This window comes from Schistocerca nitens, chromosome 3 (genome assembly GCF_023898315.1).
Source record: "Schistocerca nitens isolate TAMUIC-IGC-003100 chromosome 3, iqSchNite1.1, whole genome shotgun sequence".
NCBI lineage: Eukaryota > Metazoa > Arthropoda > Insecta > Orthoptera > Acrididae > Schistocerca > Schistocerca nitens.
Window position 1 is genome coordinate 419,604,683 of NC_064616.1, and position 19,211 is coordinate 419,623,893.

Below are 19,211 nucleotides of genomic sequence, written 5' to 3' on the forward strand. Positions count from 1 at the left end.
GCAATTCAGTTTTCTAAAAATTTATGTGAATCGCAAGGACCGCGTTGCCTCCACTCTTCCCGCTATCTTACGTCGATAATGTTTCTGGTACGTGGAAGCGTGCTCAATATTTATGGAGGAATTCACTAAATGTACCTTGATTAATATAGATAATTATGTCATTCAGAATTTCCACAGTTCACAACTTTAATATCCTTTAATACAATGAGTAGATTATCGTCCCACATCGGACGCAATTGATAAATCACATCTTTTCCTTTAACTAGAAGAAATCGGAAGTAAATCTCTTGTGTTCATAATGCTACCCCATGGAGTAAGCATCGCTCGTGCCAGAGAGTACGTAGCAACCTTGCTTCAGTCAATCCTTTATCATCGCTGTGCCCACAGCGAAACTTCACGTAATATACACTTTACACACGTACCGAGAAGTTTATAGAGGGATGGGAATAGCATATTGATTTTTCTTATTTCGGTTTTTACACCACTTACGGGAGAGTTTAGGAAAAACGTTCATGTAACATCATGCCTTCCTGCTGTTTTTAAATTTATGTTCGCCCAGTTGGGCTTAGAACTTATTATAGCGCAAGTGGATTAAAGTAATTTGTCATAACGTGGCATTGTGCTCATCTGCGACACTATTTCGAGAAAGATTGCATTTTTCAAGAGTACATATCATTTATTATATTTCTTACCATTATAATAAGCCATCACACACTTTTTTTTTCTTGCAGGGTTGAAGTGTGGACTTCATTTACTAAATATATCAGATTCCTCTTGTGCACAAGCTCACAACTCATTCACTCAGTCGTGGAGTCGCTGTCGGACGAGAAGGTCATGTTAAATGTGTCCGAAAAATTTATCTGTAAGATGAAGAAATGACGGTTAAATCGCGCTCGCTTTATATCGACGTGCTAGCAGATACAATTACGGACATTTCGGTGAAGTTTTGAGTGGTTTTGGAATGTTGGTTGCAGAATAAACCACGTGTGGAACTGTCGGCCTTTGTGTATAATTCTGCGCGGCGTGTTCCGTATGCATGTACAGAACATTTTGGCGAGCACCTTCTTTCGAAGAATCCACTGAAAAGGACCGAATGTGATCTCCTTTTGTAGCAGAGTATTGCCTGAGTGAATCTCGTAGTATTTCGGCTTGGACAGCACATTTCTGGCTGTCTCACGTGTGGTATAAGTTGCACGAACTAGTAGTAGATGTACTAGCAACGTAAATGTGGGCTTGGTGACACCATAAATGAAATCACCGTAATACAACATCAGTATCTACAAACAAACATTTCCAACGAAGGGAGGAAGCACCCACTTTGTCCGTTATTAATAGAGATTTAGAGGTTTATCTTGTTACTTGAGTTAAGCGGACTTTGTAATCGTAAGTATGGACGGTGGTTCTCTTCAACGCTGCTTTCCTGATCGTCTACATAGTACCTACTAATGCAGAGCAACGGGTGGTGAACGGACGCTATACTGAGGTAGGTGGACATCAATAATTAAATCGCAACGCAGCGCAACAACCCTGCCCCGCTGCAGTCCCCAAATGAAATCATCATTTTGCATAGATGAATAGGACTGCTGGAGCACGCCTGTCTTCTAGTAGTGAAGTACCGGAACGTGCATCTGTGCACTCGTTTGTGGTGAGGTGGTGATGTGGTCCTGGAAATTCCTTGTGTCCTCAGCTTGTACGACAGGCTCAAACAGCGGCAAGCAGGTAGGTGCTGATCATATTGTCACAGAGGCTTTTCTCTGTTGGTGGACAGTGACCGAGCTATGGTATGCACTTCAGCTGGTCAACCTACTATGCCAGTTTCTTTTGCCACTGCTGAACCATAGCACATCATTTGCTTGTTCCAACTCTCTCATCCCATCTGCCATGTAAAGCGTTCTCATCCCTTGTTCCAACATGTAACTAATGTGACCTCAAACAGATTACAATACGTATATTAAGGAAACGATCCTCATAAAATACATAAATATTCTGCTCTTATTCCCATTTCTTCAATAATAAAATGTTTCCAATCCATTTTTTTAAAATTTAACTCAGCTAGTTTGTCAGTTTTTATTGCTTCATTACTCTTAATTTTTAAATGGCTTTTTATTCCATCAAACGTTTGTCTTTATACATTTTATTGCATCAATTCTTTTACAATTTATTATTATTCATTTCAGTTAATTCTTCGTTCTTTCCAAGATTCATATTTACATTTCGTTTAATTCATGAATAATAATCATATTATAATAATAAAATATAATAATAAAATGTAATGATAAAATTAAGATATAATCACAGTTCTCTCTTACTAACATTTTTAAACCTCATTTTTTATTCACAAAATGACACTTTTCTGCACATTATATTGATTGGGAGCTCAGGTGAGGTTTGTTATGGGTTAATTATTTTCATGCAGTTGTTTATTGTTCACATGCATTCCTGGGTAGGCCAGAAGGATCTGCCGATACCTAGCAGACATCTCACAATTAGCTGTCACCGAAACATTTTCTGGAGACTAGAAATCTACTCTGTAGGAATCAGCATGGGTTTAGAATAAAACGATCGAGTGAAACCCAGCTCACGCTATTCGTCCAAGAGACTCAGAGGGCCATAGACACGGGTTCCCCGATAGATGCCGTGTTTCTTGACTTCCGCAAGGCGTTCGATACAGTTCCCTACAGTCATTTAAGGAACAAAGTAAGAGCATATGGACTGTCAGACCAATTGTGTGATTGGATTGAAGAGTTCCTAGATAACAGAACTCAGCATGTCATTCTCAATGGAGAGAAGTCTTCCGAAGTAAGAGTGATATCAGGTGTGCCGCAGGGGAGTGTCATAGGACCGTTGCTATTTACAATATACGTAAACGACCTTGTGGATAACATCGGAAGTTCACTGAGGCTTTTTGCGGATGATGCTGTGGTATATCGAGAGGTTGTAACAAAGGAAAATTGTACTGAAATGCTGGAGGATCTGCAACGAATTGACGCATGGTGCAGGGAATGGCAATTGAATCTCAATGTAGACAAGTGTAATGTGCTGCGAATACATAGAAAGATAGTTCCCTTATCATTTAGCTACAAAATAGGAGGTCAGCAACTGGAAGCAGTTAATTCCATAAATTATCTGGGAGTACGCATTAGGAGTGATTTAAAATGGAATGATCATACAAAGTTAATCGTTGGTAAAGCAGATGCCAGACTGAGATTCATTGGAAGAATCCTAAGGAAATGCACTCCGAAAACAAAGGAAGTAGGCTACAGTACACTTGTTCGCCCACTGCTTCAATACTGCTCACCGGTGTGGGGTCCGTACCAGATAGGGTTGATAGAAGAGAGAGAGAAGATCCAACGGAGAGCAGCGCGCTTCGTTACAGGATCATTTAGTAATCACGAAAGCGTTACGGAGATGATAGATAAACTTCAGTGGAAGACTCTGCAGGAGAGACGCTCAATAGCTCGGTACTGGCTTTTGTTGAAGTTTCGAGAACATACTTTCACCGAGGAGTCAAGTAGTATATTGCTCCTTCCTACGTATAGCTCGCGAAGAGACCATGAAGATAAAATCAGAGAGATTAGAGCCCACACAAAGGTATACCGACAATTTTTCTTTCCACGAACAATACGAGACTGGAACAGAAGGGAGAATCGATGGAGGTACTCAAAGTACCATCCGCCACACACCGTCAGGTGGCTTGCGGAGTATGGATGTAGACGTAGATGTAGATTTTGTGGCCACCTTGTATATTCTACTATTACCTACTATTACCTCTTCTTCTTTTCTCTTCATACGCTATTTTTCTGCTGATAGTTCATGGCCTCCATACATTCATCACCTTCCATCTTATGAATTCGTTTTACCTCTTGCACTGTGGGTCCTCTAAAGTGCAGTGATAAGCATAAACATAATATTATGGTTCTCGACTCATATACTAAAGTTCACAATACAGAAATTATCATACTTGACCCGTTTTTTTTACTTCGGTGGTTCCTTACCTTATCATTTGCCGCTATCGGTTACCTTACATCACATTTGTAACGATTCGTTCTCCGTCTATCTTTTATTGAAAATCCTTGTTTAACTTACGTGTTCCTTCAACTTGGACCATGTGAAGTTCATTCTTTTATCATTTCTTATTTGTTTGCTTTCATCAAGTTCTCCTCCAAAAGTTCAGCTGACTGTCTGACTGTGCTGTCAATAGTACATGGAGACACACAAAAACTGTCACATCATATTCTCATCAAACTAGCAAATACTCATGTAAATTGGTGAATTGTTCTACTCGTATACTGTCCTCATATCACAGCGTTTCTTCACGTCTGCTAAATCCTTACAGCACAGCGATCCTTCAGAGCTCCTATTATCAAACTCTCGTCATCTCATTACTACCTAGCATCACTCACATAAACTCTAAGTTATCAAGCTCTGTGGCTTCTTGCTCAGGGTATCTTCATATTTGGCGAAGATTACATCTTGTTACAATAGACCTTAGACTGGATGTCGTGTCTTCGGTCATTTCTTATTCTTCTCATTCTCTAAATATTTTGACATGTGAAATGTGTCCATTGACAATTGATTTGCGGCTTCATACAGTCTCTAATTCTATGACGCTGTGATGTACAATTTTCTGTACACAGATAGGTTCACAAAATACATAAACAATTTGCCGCTTAACTATCAACTTCTCTTTGATCACTTCGTTGATCGTAACAAAACTGTCACACACAGTAAACTTCTTCTCTCTTACGAGTCCTTGCTGATTTTCCTTCCTCTTCTCTGCTTTTACAGTTATCCTCTCCAATGCTAATTTTACCAATTTCTCCTGACATTTACGTCTAACAAATGGGTATTCTACAATTCCTCTTATTCAATAATCGTCTTTATCTATTCTTTCTCACACCCCACTACACAATTTTCGTTTGGAGTGACTTCCCTAGGTTTCTTAAGGTTCCTGAATTTACTCCAGTTATTTCTATCGAATAGGTTAATCCATAGATCATCTCTGGATTTACTATCCACTATCAGTTCGTTGTTCTTTTTCGTCTCTGTTCCTAGCAGTAGCACATGTAAGCATTTTCCAGCGTCTGGAAAGTCCTCGTAGTAGCTTGTGTCCTCTTCCTCTTCTTAACAGAGTGTCAACAAATCCTCTCAAGTTAAAATTTGGATAATCCTCAGCTGTTACTGTTACAACCAGGAATAAGAAAATAAATATATCACAGTTCTACAGTTTATTGACACAACACTGATACAAAATACGTCTGTTACGAATCACCAAGTTGTAGATGAACATTTTATGGAAATTATATAAATTGATGGTGGTGATACCAATGTCCATGAAGTGCCAATGAAATCCAGAATTCCGGCGGAAATCACAAGTCTGTTGACATGCTAAGCCTAGAGAACGTTGAAGTCCAAGTTCCAGAATACCATTCGGATTCTAAGTCTAGAGCGCAGCCAACTCAACATCGAACAGCAGGTACATCGCAGCATAGCTCTTCCTATTTGTGGAGTAGAACATAGCACGATGAGAACTGGCTTATAGACGTCAGTAGCCACGTTAAATAACGCTCCATAGTTAGTGTAGACGGCGGCTGGGGTCGCTGTATATTCTGGGCGGCCAATCGCTGAGTGTTCTGGGTGGCCAATCACTGTCGTTTTAAGGGCACGCGCGAACGCCGCCTGCGATTCAAGCAGCGGGCCGCGCTTGCAGAAGGGCGGCCAACGATACGTTTCTCGGCCTTCTCCATTGGGGAAGCGGAGAAGCAACTGCTGCGAATGAACGCCACATCCATGGGGTCCTCCTCCGAGTCCTCTGCGTCGTTGATGACTCGGGGTACAGGAGTATACAGACGATAACGCCCTTGCCTGTGGCGAAGGTTATATGGTGTGGACCTTGGCAGCGGAGCCGATGGAGCAGGAGGAGCCAGCGGCATGTCTTCATATTCATCTGGAATTACGCGTGGCTGGTGACCAGGCGACATCTCATACTCTGGGAAGGGCAGCCTCTGGGGCTAGGCGACGTCTGGGGTAAGTCACTCTTATTTGGGTGGTGTTGGTCAACTGGTTGTTCGCAGAAGGCGTGTATAAGTCTTGTGTTGCACTGACTCGGTGGTATGAGGTAGGATGGTTACTATGGGACTGGTTATGATGGTGCGGAGAGGGGGGTGGAAAAAGAGTTGGGAAACTGGTCAGAGACGGAGTTGATTGGCACGTCGCAGAATTTCCCCGTCAGGAAGCTGCACCCTAAAGACCTTCTGGGCCTGATACTGGACAATTGTTCCCGGAATCCAGACTGGTTGCCGTCCAAATCCTTTCGCCCATACCAAGGTCCCACGGGGAACTTCGAAGAAGGCAGTGGTAGTGCTGGCCATGGCGTCAGCATGAGTGGGCTCAAGAGGATCGGGTGCTGCCGTCTATGGAGAATGCTCTGGACTTCTGTCTCCGATGGGTGTAGATCTGTAACTGCTCAAAAAATAAGTTAGTGTCGCAACGGTGGAGTGATCCTGTAGGTATTTCTTCATCTGAGTTTTGAAATTGTGGACCATCCTCTTGGCTTCTCTATTAGATTGTGGATGTAAGATGGCCGTAGGAATGTGGCGAATGCAATGCTGGGCACAGAAAACATGAAACTCCTCGCTATGGAATTGTGGACCGTTGTCAGTTACGAGAACTTCCGGCGGACCTTTAACTGCAAATTTTTTTTCTAAGGCTGTTATGGTGTTGGCGGTTGACGTCGCATTGCATCGGACGGTGTAAGGAAATCTGGAGTAAGCATCAAACACTATCACGAACGTGCCGTTGAACTCTGGTCCGGCAAAACCCATGTGTACTCGCTCCCAAGGGTGAGCACATGGTGGCCAAGAAGCAAATGAATGTCATGGAGCTGCCTGCTGGCTTTGGCAGGATGGACACTTTCGGGTGAGTCGTTCGATTTCGATCTCCTGGCTAATGCCCGGCAAGTAAGTGAACCTGCGAGCCATTTTAGTTTGGAATACCACCAGCGACCTTGGTGCAATAGTTGCAGGACGTGCTGTCGTAAAGAATAAGGAATGATTACTCGGGGGGTGTCTCTCGTCGGAAACGAGTAGAATTACTCCGTCGATTAACATGAACTCATGGCGGGCATTAAAGAACTGACGGAATGCCGCGAGCCTTGGGAGGTTGTTGTTCGGGCCATCCACGAAGTATGTGACTCCTGACTCGCTGGAGTACCTCGTCGTTACCGGTTGCGTCTGCGATCCCCGAGCTGGTACTGGGAAAAGAATCTGCTGCGGCTTCTGCATTTTCATCGATGTGTTCTTCTTTGTCGAATTCTGGATCGGGTCCCCATGGAAGGCGGGAGAGGGCATCAGCGTTGGCATGCTGATTCGTGTTGCTCCTACTGGTAGCTCGCTAAAAACAAAGCCCAGCACTGGAGGCGGTGATCAGCCCGGTCTGGAATCTTTGCTGCTGGACTGAATGAGGAGATCAGCGGTTTATGATCTGTGGCAAGGTGAAACTTTATGCCATAAACAAGAAAGTGGAATTTCATTAATGCGGATATGATGGCTAGCGCTTCTTTTTCTGTTTGGGGGTACCTGCCTTGCTTGTCAGTCAATGTTTTCGATGCATAGACGACAGGGTACTCAGAGCTATCCGCCTCATTGTGTGGCAGGACCGCTCCAACACCTGAATCAGATGCGTCAGTTGCAATAACTATCTGCTTTGTTGGCTCGAAACGTGCGAGGCACAGCGGCTGCCGACAACTGGGATTCCAACCTGTGGAAGGCAGGCTCGCAAGCTGGTGTCCACTAGAAAGGCACCCCTTTTTTGCACAAATGGGACAAGGGAGCGGTTTCTATCGCTGCCACGGGTAAAAACTTTCGGTAATACGATATCTTCCACAGAAACGAACGAAGCTGCTTAAGCGTTGTTGGTCTGGGAAGTCTGATTATGGCTTCAACGTGTTAATCCAGTGGACGAATGCCTGAGCTGGAAATGATGTGGTCGAGGTACTCAATCTCCGGCTGGAAAAAACAACATTTCTCTTTTCTGTATTTTAGGCCAGCCTCCCTTAAGACACTGAATAAAGATTTCAGATTGCGACGGTGTTCCTCCGTGGTTCTCCTGTTACAATGATTTCGTCTAAATAGATGACACATCCATCCACTTTGAATATTGATTGTTCCAAAAACCGTTGAAAAATGTCGGGGGCACTTGCTATACCAAACATTAGGCCCGTGTGGCGAGTTAAGTATAAAAAATTGTTGAGATTCTGCATCAGGGGGAAGTTGTAGGTATGCATCCGCTAGGTCTATTTTAGAGAAGTTTCCAACTTTTCATTTTGACAGTAATTCTTCCACCTTAGGAATAGGATACGTCTCAATCTCTGATTGGACATTGACAGTTACTTTAAAATCGCCGCACAGATCGCTTTCGCATTATGACTAATGGCGTAGCCCATTGACTAGAAGGAATAGATTCTAGAACTCCAGTTGCACTTAGGAGATCCAATTCTTCCTTTAATTGGTCTCTGAGAGCAAACGGAACGGCGTGGGCTCGAAAGTACCGAGGCCGTGCATTATGTTTCAGTGCAATGTGCGCCTCAAAATCCTTTGCGGTGCCGAGTTCCGGGGTGAATAGGTGCTCATAATCATGGCAAAGTGTCTCTAGGTCCGAGTACGGAACATCTTGGGATACCAAATTCGCAGAATCGCCTACTGAAAATTCAAATTTCTGAAAAAGAGTCCAGTCCAAACAAGTTCTCAGCGGAATCACTATTAACGATTAAGAAGGTAACGTGGCCTGTGGAGTTATCATATGTCGTTGACAGTCCGATTTGACAGTATACTGGGATGGCATGTTTATTATACCCCATTAGACGTCACTTTGTTTCTTGCAAGGGAGGAGCTCCAAGTTTCAGATAGGTACTGTCATTCAGAAAGCGCACAGCTGCGCCGGTATCTACTTGTAACTGCACTCTTTCCTCCGCAATCTGCATTTCTACTAAAAGCTTATTGGAGGTCTCTCGATGGTCTACGGTGGCTACCAGATTAACCTTCATCTGTTGGGCAGGAGGATGTCTTGCCTGCTGGGACTTACGACATACAGAAGTTAAATAGCCGTTCGAAGAACGGTGTTGGCAATAGGCCTATCTGTCAGGGTATTCTTCACGTTGATTTTTTTTTTATTTTTTTAATTTTTTTTTACCAAACAATCCGGACGAGACGGCAATAGTTTAGGTACCCAAGACCGGTTTGATCGGCTCGAGCGGGGTGGAGGACGTTGCTGGTTAATGCTTCGGCGTCCAGACTGTACTGTTCATACGTCCAAATCGGCAGTAGTGTGGCCATTGGCTGCTGGCTCAGATGTGTTTACGTTAACGGCTGCTATGTCGACTCTAGTTTCTTGCTTCCTACTCGGGTTACTTCGAAGCTTTGAGCTAAGTCCAAAACTTTGTCTAATGACCGGTCTTCGAGTTAAAGTGCCTCGTGCTAGAAATCCCTGTCGGGAGCACCGCGAATGATGATGTCACTGAATATTTCTTCTGCATAGGACTCCTTCCTTTTAGGGGTATCAAAATGACATTTTCGCCCTAAACCTTACAACTCTGCGGCACATTCTCTATGAGTCTGGTTTGGCTGTTTCTTGCATTGGTAAAATGCTACCTGGGAGGAAGTAACATGGGTATGCCACTGGTAATATTTAGTCAGCAACGAACGAATATTTGATAAAGTGATCTCTGAAGGCTTAGATAAGGAAGCTAACTTGCACAGGAGCCGGTAAAAGTCAGGTTTTGACCAACATAAAAACAAAGATTTCATGAGGCTGGCGTCAGTTACGTTGAATGCGTGGAAATGCTTCAGTAATCTTGATTAGTAGGCTTCCCAATGCTCTAAAGCCTCATCAAAGGAAGGAAAAGCCGGCACTTGCTGAGTTGCTTGCGTCTGCAATAAGCCTTGACGAAGTGATTCCAGAGTGTTCTCGTCCTGCTGATGAATAAGTTGCGTGAGTAGAGCTTACAGTGTTGCTGGCTCGTCGCCATTTTCATTGTATTATAACCGGGAATAACGCAACAAATATATCACCGTTCTACGGTTTATTGACACAACACTGATACAAAATAATTCTGTTACCAATGCCAAGTCGTAGATGAAAACTTTACGGAAATTATATAAATTGATAGAGGTTATACTAACGTCCAGGAAGTGCCAGTGAAGTAAAGAGTTCCGGCGGAAATCACAAGCCCGTTGACATACTAAGCCTAGTGAACGTTGAAGTCCAGGTTACAATACAGCATTCGGATTCTAAGTCCAGAGCGCAGCCAAATCAACATCGAACAGCAGGCCCACTGCAGCGTAGCACTTCCTAGTTGTGGAGTAGAACATAGCACGATGAGAGCTGGCTTGTAAACGTCAGCAGCGGCGTTAAAAAACGCTCCATAGTTAATATTCTGGGCGGCCATCCGCTGAGTGTTATGGATGGCCAATCGCTGTGCTCTGAAGCTCGCACGCACGAACGCGACCTGCGATGCTAGCAGCGGACCGCTCACGGAGAAGTTGGACAACGATGAGCTCCTCGGCCGCACGCACATAGCGCGCCGCTGCTCGGTGCGGAGATTTAATAGTGGTGGATACCATAATTACGTTGCAGCCTACATATTTGGTCTCTTCCTCTTCAGATCTGCTCGACCACACATATTCTCATCCTCTGTCGTCTTCATCGTTTTCTAAATCACCTACTTAATTACTTTCTCCGATCGAAGTTGTGGTCATATATTTCGTCCTCACAGTCTCATGTTAGTTCATGGATAGCTTCGCCTACTTCTTCCACGTGTTTTTCTTCTTTCCCGAACTTTATTTCCTCTTCTTTTACCGTGACAACCAGATCTAACAAATAACTTCCATCTGCCGATGTTTCTATGTTATCTATGAATTTTAATTTCATGTCGTCCTTCAAAGTCACCAGTCCAAATCTTTCCTCAAAATGTAACATGACGTGGTAAACGTTTTAAAAAACAGAGTTCCAACATAGCTCTCACCATCAAATTCTTCAGAATCAAAAACTTGCACTTAACGCATTTGACTGGCACTTAGAATCTTCTCTGACTTACTGCGTAGCCTCTGCACATTATCTGTTGACTGCACCTCATAGTCTGCTAGCCGGCATTTTAGATAACGTCCACCTCTTCACCCTATCACGTAGCTCATAGAGTTTCTTGTCCGACACCAACAGTTGGCTACCTGAATCAAGTATGCATTGCACTTCTTTTTCTCCCACGTCCACACTTATGATCGGATTTGTGATGTCCTTTGGACTGTAATCAAATATCTCAATAATTGCTGCCAACATTTCCTCCAACACGTTGAAGTTTATAAATTTTGCTCCAAATAGACTGGCTGCAACTAACTGTGATGCTGGAGCAACCATTGATAGTCAGCTTATATGTTCGTTCAATTATGCTTCGTTCCCTTGGTTGTGTCTTGGGTCAAGTGTGCGAACTTCTACAATTTTAAAGCTACCATTTTACTGATGGTCATGTCTCCAGTTATTTCCCCTGTCATCTGGCCAATATTGTCGTCCCCATCGTTTGAGTTCACCTCATCAATTTCCAGTTTTTGGTTGTGGGTGTTTCGCTCTCCAGGTTTGGTTATTAGCTTACAGATTTTCCAGTGGGAAGTTTGTCTGAATAAAGTGCACAGGTTCCCTTGCTTCTGTACTTCAATTGTAACCTAACGTTTTCAATAAAAGCTGGAGTCTACGTATATCATACAGGTTCCTACCGGCGACTAATTTCTCTCCTTATCTGAAGTGGAAATTTCGTCAAACATAAACATATTAGTTCTGCTCGCTCATAAAGTGCGTGTAAGAAAAACTGTGTAGAACACTGTAACCTCGAATCTGCACATTTTTTCATCGTCAGTATCTCCAGTTTTACTTGATATTGTTTTGTCTCCGACCATTATTCATCGAGAAAAGTGCATTTGAATTCTTCGTATGTCTTACACTCTCCTGCAGTCACTCATTTTCTCGCTGCTGCCTCTTCTCTAAAGTGTGCGCATACAAAATTAATCTATGGAACATGTGACTATTTTCTAGGTAAAGCCTCTCGGAAATGGTAAATCCAAATCTTCGTGTGTAAGCATTCCGATGCATCTGGCATCAATGAATATTTTTGCACTGATACAAACTGTTCTGATTTCTTCTTCATCTGCATCGCATGACTGTTTCGACAGTTGCAGTGCTGATTACCTGTTGCGACAAAACCTGTCCATACGTCATCGTAGTTGGCTCTGAGCACTACGGGACTTAACATCTATGGTCATCAGTCCCCTAGAACTTAGAACTACTTAAACCTAACTAACCTAAGGACATCACACAACACCCAGTCATCACGAGGCAGAGAAAATCCCTGACCCCGCCGGGAATCGAACCCGGGAACCCGGGCGTGGGAAGCGAGAACGCTACCGCACGACCACGAGCTGCGGACCGTCATCTTAGTTCTTCTTCCTATTGTTTATTTTCTTCTCCGCTTTTGATCGTCAGATTCTGTCTTCCATTACTGCTAGAACCTCTGCTGCTCTCCTTCTCGTTCATTAGCATTCATTTTCTTCTAGTCAATGTGGGCATGTGTCTCTGTAAACTATGTCTACCTTCTTTGCTCTTACGTATGGCTGCTGGTCTGGTGTTGTCCTATCTAATGTGGCTTCATTGCCCGTCGACAACTGCGCAATGTCGGTGGTTAATATTTGACTTGACCTGTTATTGTTCCTAGTATGTTAGTCTGTGAACTTCCGTATTCCTCCTTCCATGAATGACTTAATGATTTCAGTATTCTTTGTCCTGCTATCAATATCTACTTTTAACCCATATGTAGTTACTTTGTATTCTGCGTCAACGTGTCTACTTTGTTACTGTTCCTTTACCTCAGTAACTTGCCTATGAATTCTCTTGCCTAACGATGTAATTTGTTCTTTGCATTTCTTTGCATGATCGTCTAGATACTTATTTACTGCTGTGACCTTTTTCAGTATTCTGGAGTAAGTTTTCGGTTTTGTCGAGTCGTTCGTCCAGTTTTTTAAACTGCGCGTCCTGTTGTTTTTGCTTTTCTTAGATCGTTCTTCCACTTTCTTGAAATATGCGCCACTTTATTTTCACTTTACTTTAATATTTCCTCTCTTTTCTTGAACTATTGAATGAGAAAACTCCGGAAATCGAATGCTGAAGATAGTTGAGGTGTGGGCTCACGAGTGGCCTCACTCTGTCCCGCGCTTTCGTGGCCTGTTATTTCACAAGTCTCCGCTACATGTGAAATTTCTGTACAGTCTTCTCATCTAAGCTCTACCTTTGACATATCTTCTTTGACCTGTGCCAGATTTAACTCGATTACCACATTTGTTTCATTTTGCGCTTCTTCTCCCCACGGCTCACTAAAATTTACGTGCTGAATATTCTCCTTCTGCAGCTCCCTGTCTGAACCACTGTCTACCCTTTCCGAATTAAGTGTAAGTTCTCTCTCTCTGCCTCGATCATTCTCAATAAATTCTAGCTCGTGCCCTTGTAAATTTCGTCATGCCCTAACACAAACCCTAAACTTTAGCCCTCCTAACGTTTGAATAAAGCCCACGGAACTACAATAATCTGACCAAATCCCACATACACGCTATAATTCAATGCCTTCCTAATACAAAACACGCAAAGTACTCCAAAAACAAGTAAAGTCTCCTCCAAAAGTTCGACGATATTCATCAGCTGGACAAGTATGGACACATACCAACCTCACCTTACTGAAATGAACACACAAAATGGTTAAGTGCTAGTAACTTAAAATAATTTATTGTTCATTCATTTAATGATTATTGAGATGGCAAACGCAAACTATTCTTCAAAGCATTAAGTTTCTTAAAAAAATTACAATTGTCTGGCTGTGTGCTCAGAAGCTCACAAGTTATCGTGTCCTGTGCAGTTTCACTGAACTGTGAGCTGTCGGTTTTAGATTTATTGGTGTTTTTGGTTTAAAAATGCGAATCTTTAATTGTATATATTAAAATGGCCCTGTATATGTGACAAATGAATCGCTACCCACCAAAACAATGATAAAGGAGTTCTTCTTACTACTCGAACAATCATTGCCAGTAACAAGTTAATTCCTTGGTAAACCTGGACATACGATCTGAGATGTGATTCAAATGAACGTGTATCTGGATAAAACATTTACATTCGTTTGAGTCGTATCGTGATTGCCAAAGGTTAGTGCGAGAATTTAGGAAATTCTGCAGAAAGGTATACCTCTGCATCTGTTGCTGGAGTTGCAAGCATGTTGAACATCCAACTACAAGCAAGTCTTCAAAGTGAAGACAGAAATTACTGAACATCGTTAAAATGACTCGAATTTCCTTACAGTTCGCCTCGCAGTTGGATGTCACCCTACCCACAATCTGAAGTGGTGGCTAGTTCCGTACCAACAACTTGGGTGGAAATTCATCTTCGCCGGATGAGAGCCTCTCGCTGCCGAAACGAAATCTGCCCGACTGAAGAATAACTTTCTGCAGGCAGTCTGCTTCCAACAAGGAATACTCGATTCTCTGCGTTTTTCTGTGGTCAGGTAAATCTGATTGGCTGAACGATAAATATTCCGAGTGCTAAATAGTAAGAAGCTGTGTTAAAAGGCGTTGGTTGCCCTCCATTACTCTCATTTAAAATGATTAACCAGTTACAGAATTCGTTACATTTGGCGCTACAAACCGTGTCCTGCCCTCTCCCTCTCTACGTTCGTATGACGACCAGTAAACGTAGGTCTCTGTAGGCACAGTCATGTTTCTCACTCAACTTCTATTTATTTCGGTTAACCAATGATAGCTATTTTTACATATTTTAAACATTTTTGTCTTGCAGAACCTGAGCAAAGTGTGGGTTTCTCACAGTCTTCAAAATCCCAGGGTGTATGTGTGTAACACACGTAAATAGTATTCAAGGAACTGACTTTATCCTGTCGAAAGACAAACAGTCTTTGTTTCAGGGGAAACGATACTGTAACCTACAACCAAGATGTTTTCTTTAGAAATATTTCCTGCGGTTTCTGTGCCAGGCACGCCGTACATTTGGAAGAATGGTACAGACTTTATCCTATTGCTAACATGTTGATGTTGTTGTGGTCTTCAGTCCTGAGACTGGTTTGATGCAGCTCTCCATGCTACTCTATCCTGTGCAAGCTTCTTCATCTCCCAATACCTACTGCAACCTACAGACTTCTGAATCTGCTTAATGTATTCATCTCTTGGTCTCCCTCTACGATTTTTACCCTCCACGCTGCCCTCCAATGCTAAATTTGTGATTCTTTGATGCCTCAAAACATGTCCTACCAACCGATCCCTTCTTCTAGTCAAGTTGTGCCACAAACTTCTCTTCTCCACAATCATATTCAATACCTCCTCATTAGATACGCGATCTACCCACCTTATCTTCAGCATTCTTCTGTAGCACCACATTTCGAAAGCTTCTATTCTCTTCTTGTCCAAACTAGTTATCGTCCATGTTTCACTTCCATACATGGCTACACTCCATACAAATACTTTCAGAAACGACTTCCTGACACTTAAATCTATACTCGATGTTAACAAATTTCTCTTCTTGAGAAACGATTTCCTTGCCATTGCCAGTCTACATTTTATATCCTCTCTACTTCGACCATCATCAGTTATTTTCCTCCCTAAATAGAAAAACTCCTTTACTACTTTAAGTGTCTCATTTCCTAATTTAATTCCCTCAGCATCACCCGATTTAATTTGACTACATTCCATTATCCTCGTTTTGCTTTTGTTGATGTTCATCTTATATCCTCCTTCCAAGACACTGTCCATTCCGTTCAACAGCTGACACGATTACAATGTCATCGGCGAACCTCAAAGTTTTTACTTCTTCTCCATGAATTTTAATACCTACTCCGAATTTTTCTTTTGTTTCCTTTACTGCTTGCTCAATATACAGATAGAATAACATCGGGGAGAGGCTACAACCCTGTCTCACTCCTTTCCCAACCACTGCTTCCCTTTCATGTCCCTCGACTCTTATAACTGCCATCTGTTTTCTGTACAAATTTTAAATAGCCTTTCGCTCCCTGTATTTTACCCCTGCCACCTTCAGAATTTGAAAGAGAGTATTCCAGTTAACGTTGTCAAAAGCTTTCTCTAAGTCTACAAATGCTAGAAACGTAGGTTTGCCTTTTCTTAATCTTTCTTCTAAGATAAGTCGTAAGGTTAGTATTGCCTCACGTGTTCCAACATTTCTACGGAATCCAAACTGATCTTCCCCGAGGTCCGCTTCTACCAGTTTTTCCATTCGTCTGTAAAGAATTCGCGTTAGTATTTTGCAGCTGTGACTTATTAAACTGATAGTTCGGTAATTTTCACATCTGTCAACACCTGCTTTCTTTGGGATTGGAATTATTATATTCTTCTTGAAGTCTGAGGGTATTTCGCCTGTCTCATACATCTTGCTCACCAGATGGTAGAGTTTTGTCATGACTGGCTCTCCCAAGGCCATCAGTAGTTCTAATGGAATGTTGTCTACTCCCGGGGCCTTGTTTCGACTCAGGTCTTTCAGTGCTCTGTCAAACTCTTCACGCAGTATCTTATCTCCCATTTCGTCTTCATCTACATCCTCTTTCATTTCCATAATATTGTCCTCAAGTACACCGCCCTTGTATAACCCTCTACATACTCCTTCCACCTTTCTGCCTTCCCTTCTTTGCTTAGAACTGGGTTGCCATCTGAGCTCTTGATATTCATACAAGCGGTTCTCTTTTCTGCAGAGATCTCTTTAATTTTCCTGTAGGCAGTATCTATCTTACCCCTAGTGAGACAAGCCTCTACATCCTTACATTTGTCCTCTAGCCATCCCCGCTTAGCCATTTTGCACTTCCTGTCGATCTCATTTTTGAGACGTTTGTATTCCTTTTTGCCTGCTTCATTTACTGCATTTTTATATTTTCTCCTTTCATCAATTAAATTCAATATTTCTTCTGTTACCCAAGGATTTCTATTAGCCCTCGTCTTTTTACCTACTTGATCGTCTGCTGCCTTCACTACTTCATCCCTCAGAGCTACCCATTCTTCTTCTACTGTATTTCTTTCCCCCATTCCTGTCAATTGTTCCCTTATGCTCTCCCTGAAACTCTCTACAACCTCTCGTTCTTTCAGTTTATCCAGGTCCCATCTCCTTAAATTCCCACCTTTTTGCAGTTTCTTCAGTTTCAATCTGCAGTTCATAACCTAGAGATTGTGTCACAATCCATATCTGCCCCTGGAAATGTCTTACAATTTAAAACCTGGTTCCTAAATCTCTGTCTTACCATTATACACTCCTGGAAATGGAAAAAAGAACACATTGACACCGGTGTGTCAGACCCACCATACTTGCTCCGGACACTGCGAGAGGGCTGTACAAGCAATGATCACACGCACGGCACAGCGGACACACCAGGAACCGCGGTGTTGGCCGTCGAATGGCGCTAGCTGCGCAGCATTTGTGCACCGCCGCCGTCAGTGTCAGCCAGTTTGCCGTGGCATACGGAGCTCCATCGCAGTCTTTAACACTGGTAGCATGCCGCGACAGCGTGGACGTGAACCGTATGTGCAGTTGACGGACTTTGAGCGAGGGCGTATAGTGGGCATGCGGGAGGCCGGGTGGACGTACCGCCGAATTGCTCAACACGTGGGGCGTGTGGTCTCCACAGTACATCGATGTTGTCGCCACTGCTCGGCGGAAGGTGCACGTGCCCGTCGACCTGGGACCGGACCGCAGCGACGCACGGATGCACGCCAAGACCGTAGGATCCTACGCAGTGCCGTAGGGGACCGCACCGCCACTTCCCAGCAAATTAGGGACACTGTTGCTCCTGGGGTATCGGCGAGGACCATTCGCAACCATCTCCATGAAGCTGGGCTACGGTCCCGCACACCGTTAGGCCGTCTTCCGCTCACGCCCCAACATCGTGCAGCCCGCCTCCAGTGGTGTCGCGACAGGCGTGAATGGAGGGACGAATGGAGACGTTTCGTCTTCAGCGATGAGAGTCGCGTCTGCCTTGGTGCCAATGATGGTCGTATGCGTGTTTGGCGCCGTGCAGGTGAGCGCCACAATCAGGACTGCATACGACCGAGGCACACAGGGCCAACACCCGGCATCATGGTGTGGGGAGCGATCTCCTACACTGGCCGTACACCACTGGTGATCGTCGAGGGGACACTGAATAGTGCACGGTACATCCAAACCGTCATCGAACCCATCGTTCTACCATTCCTAGACCGGCAAGGGAACTTGCTGTTCCAACAGGACAATGCACGTCCGCATGTATCCCGTGCCACCCGACGTGCTCTAGAAGGTGTAAGTCAACTACCCTGGCCAGCAAGATCTCCGGATCTGTCCCCCATTGAGCATGTTTGGGACTGGATGAAGCGTCGTCTCACGCGGTCTGCACGTCCAGCACGAACGCTGGTCCAACTGAGGCGCCAGGTGGAAATGGCATGGCAAGCCGTTCCACAGGACTACATCCAGCATCTCTACGATCGTCTCCATGGGAGAATAGCAGCCTGCATTGCTGCGAAAGGTGGATATACACTGTACTAGTGCCGACATTGTGCATGCTCTGTTGCCTGTGTCTATGTGCCTGTGGTTCTGTCAGTGTGATCATGTGATGTACCTGACCCCAGGAATGTGTCAATAAAGTTTCCCCTTCCTGGGACAATGAATTCACGGTGTTCTTATTTCAATTTCCAGGAGTGTATAATCTATCTGATACCTTTTAGTATCTCCAGGATTCTTCCAGGTATACAACCTTCTTTTATGATTCTTGAACCAAGTGTTAGCTATTATTAGGTTATGCTCTGTGCAAAATTCTACCAGGCGGCTTCCTCTTTCATTTCTTCCCCCCAATCCATATTCACCTACTATGTTTCCTTCTCTCCCCCTTCCTACTGACGAATTCCAGTCACCCATGACTATTAAATTTTCGTCTCCCTTCACTACCTGAATAATTTCTTTTATCTCGTCATACATTTCATCAATTTCTTCATCATCTGCAGATCTAGTTGGCATATAAACTTGTACTACTGTAGTAGGCATGGGCTTTGTGTCTATCTTGGCCACAATAATGCGTTCACTATGCTGTTTGTAGTAGCTAACACGCACTCCTATTTTTTTATTCTTCATTAAACCTACTCCTGCATTAACCCTAT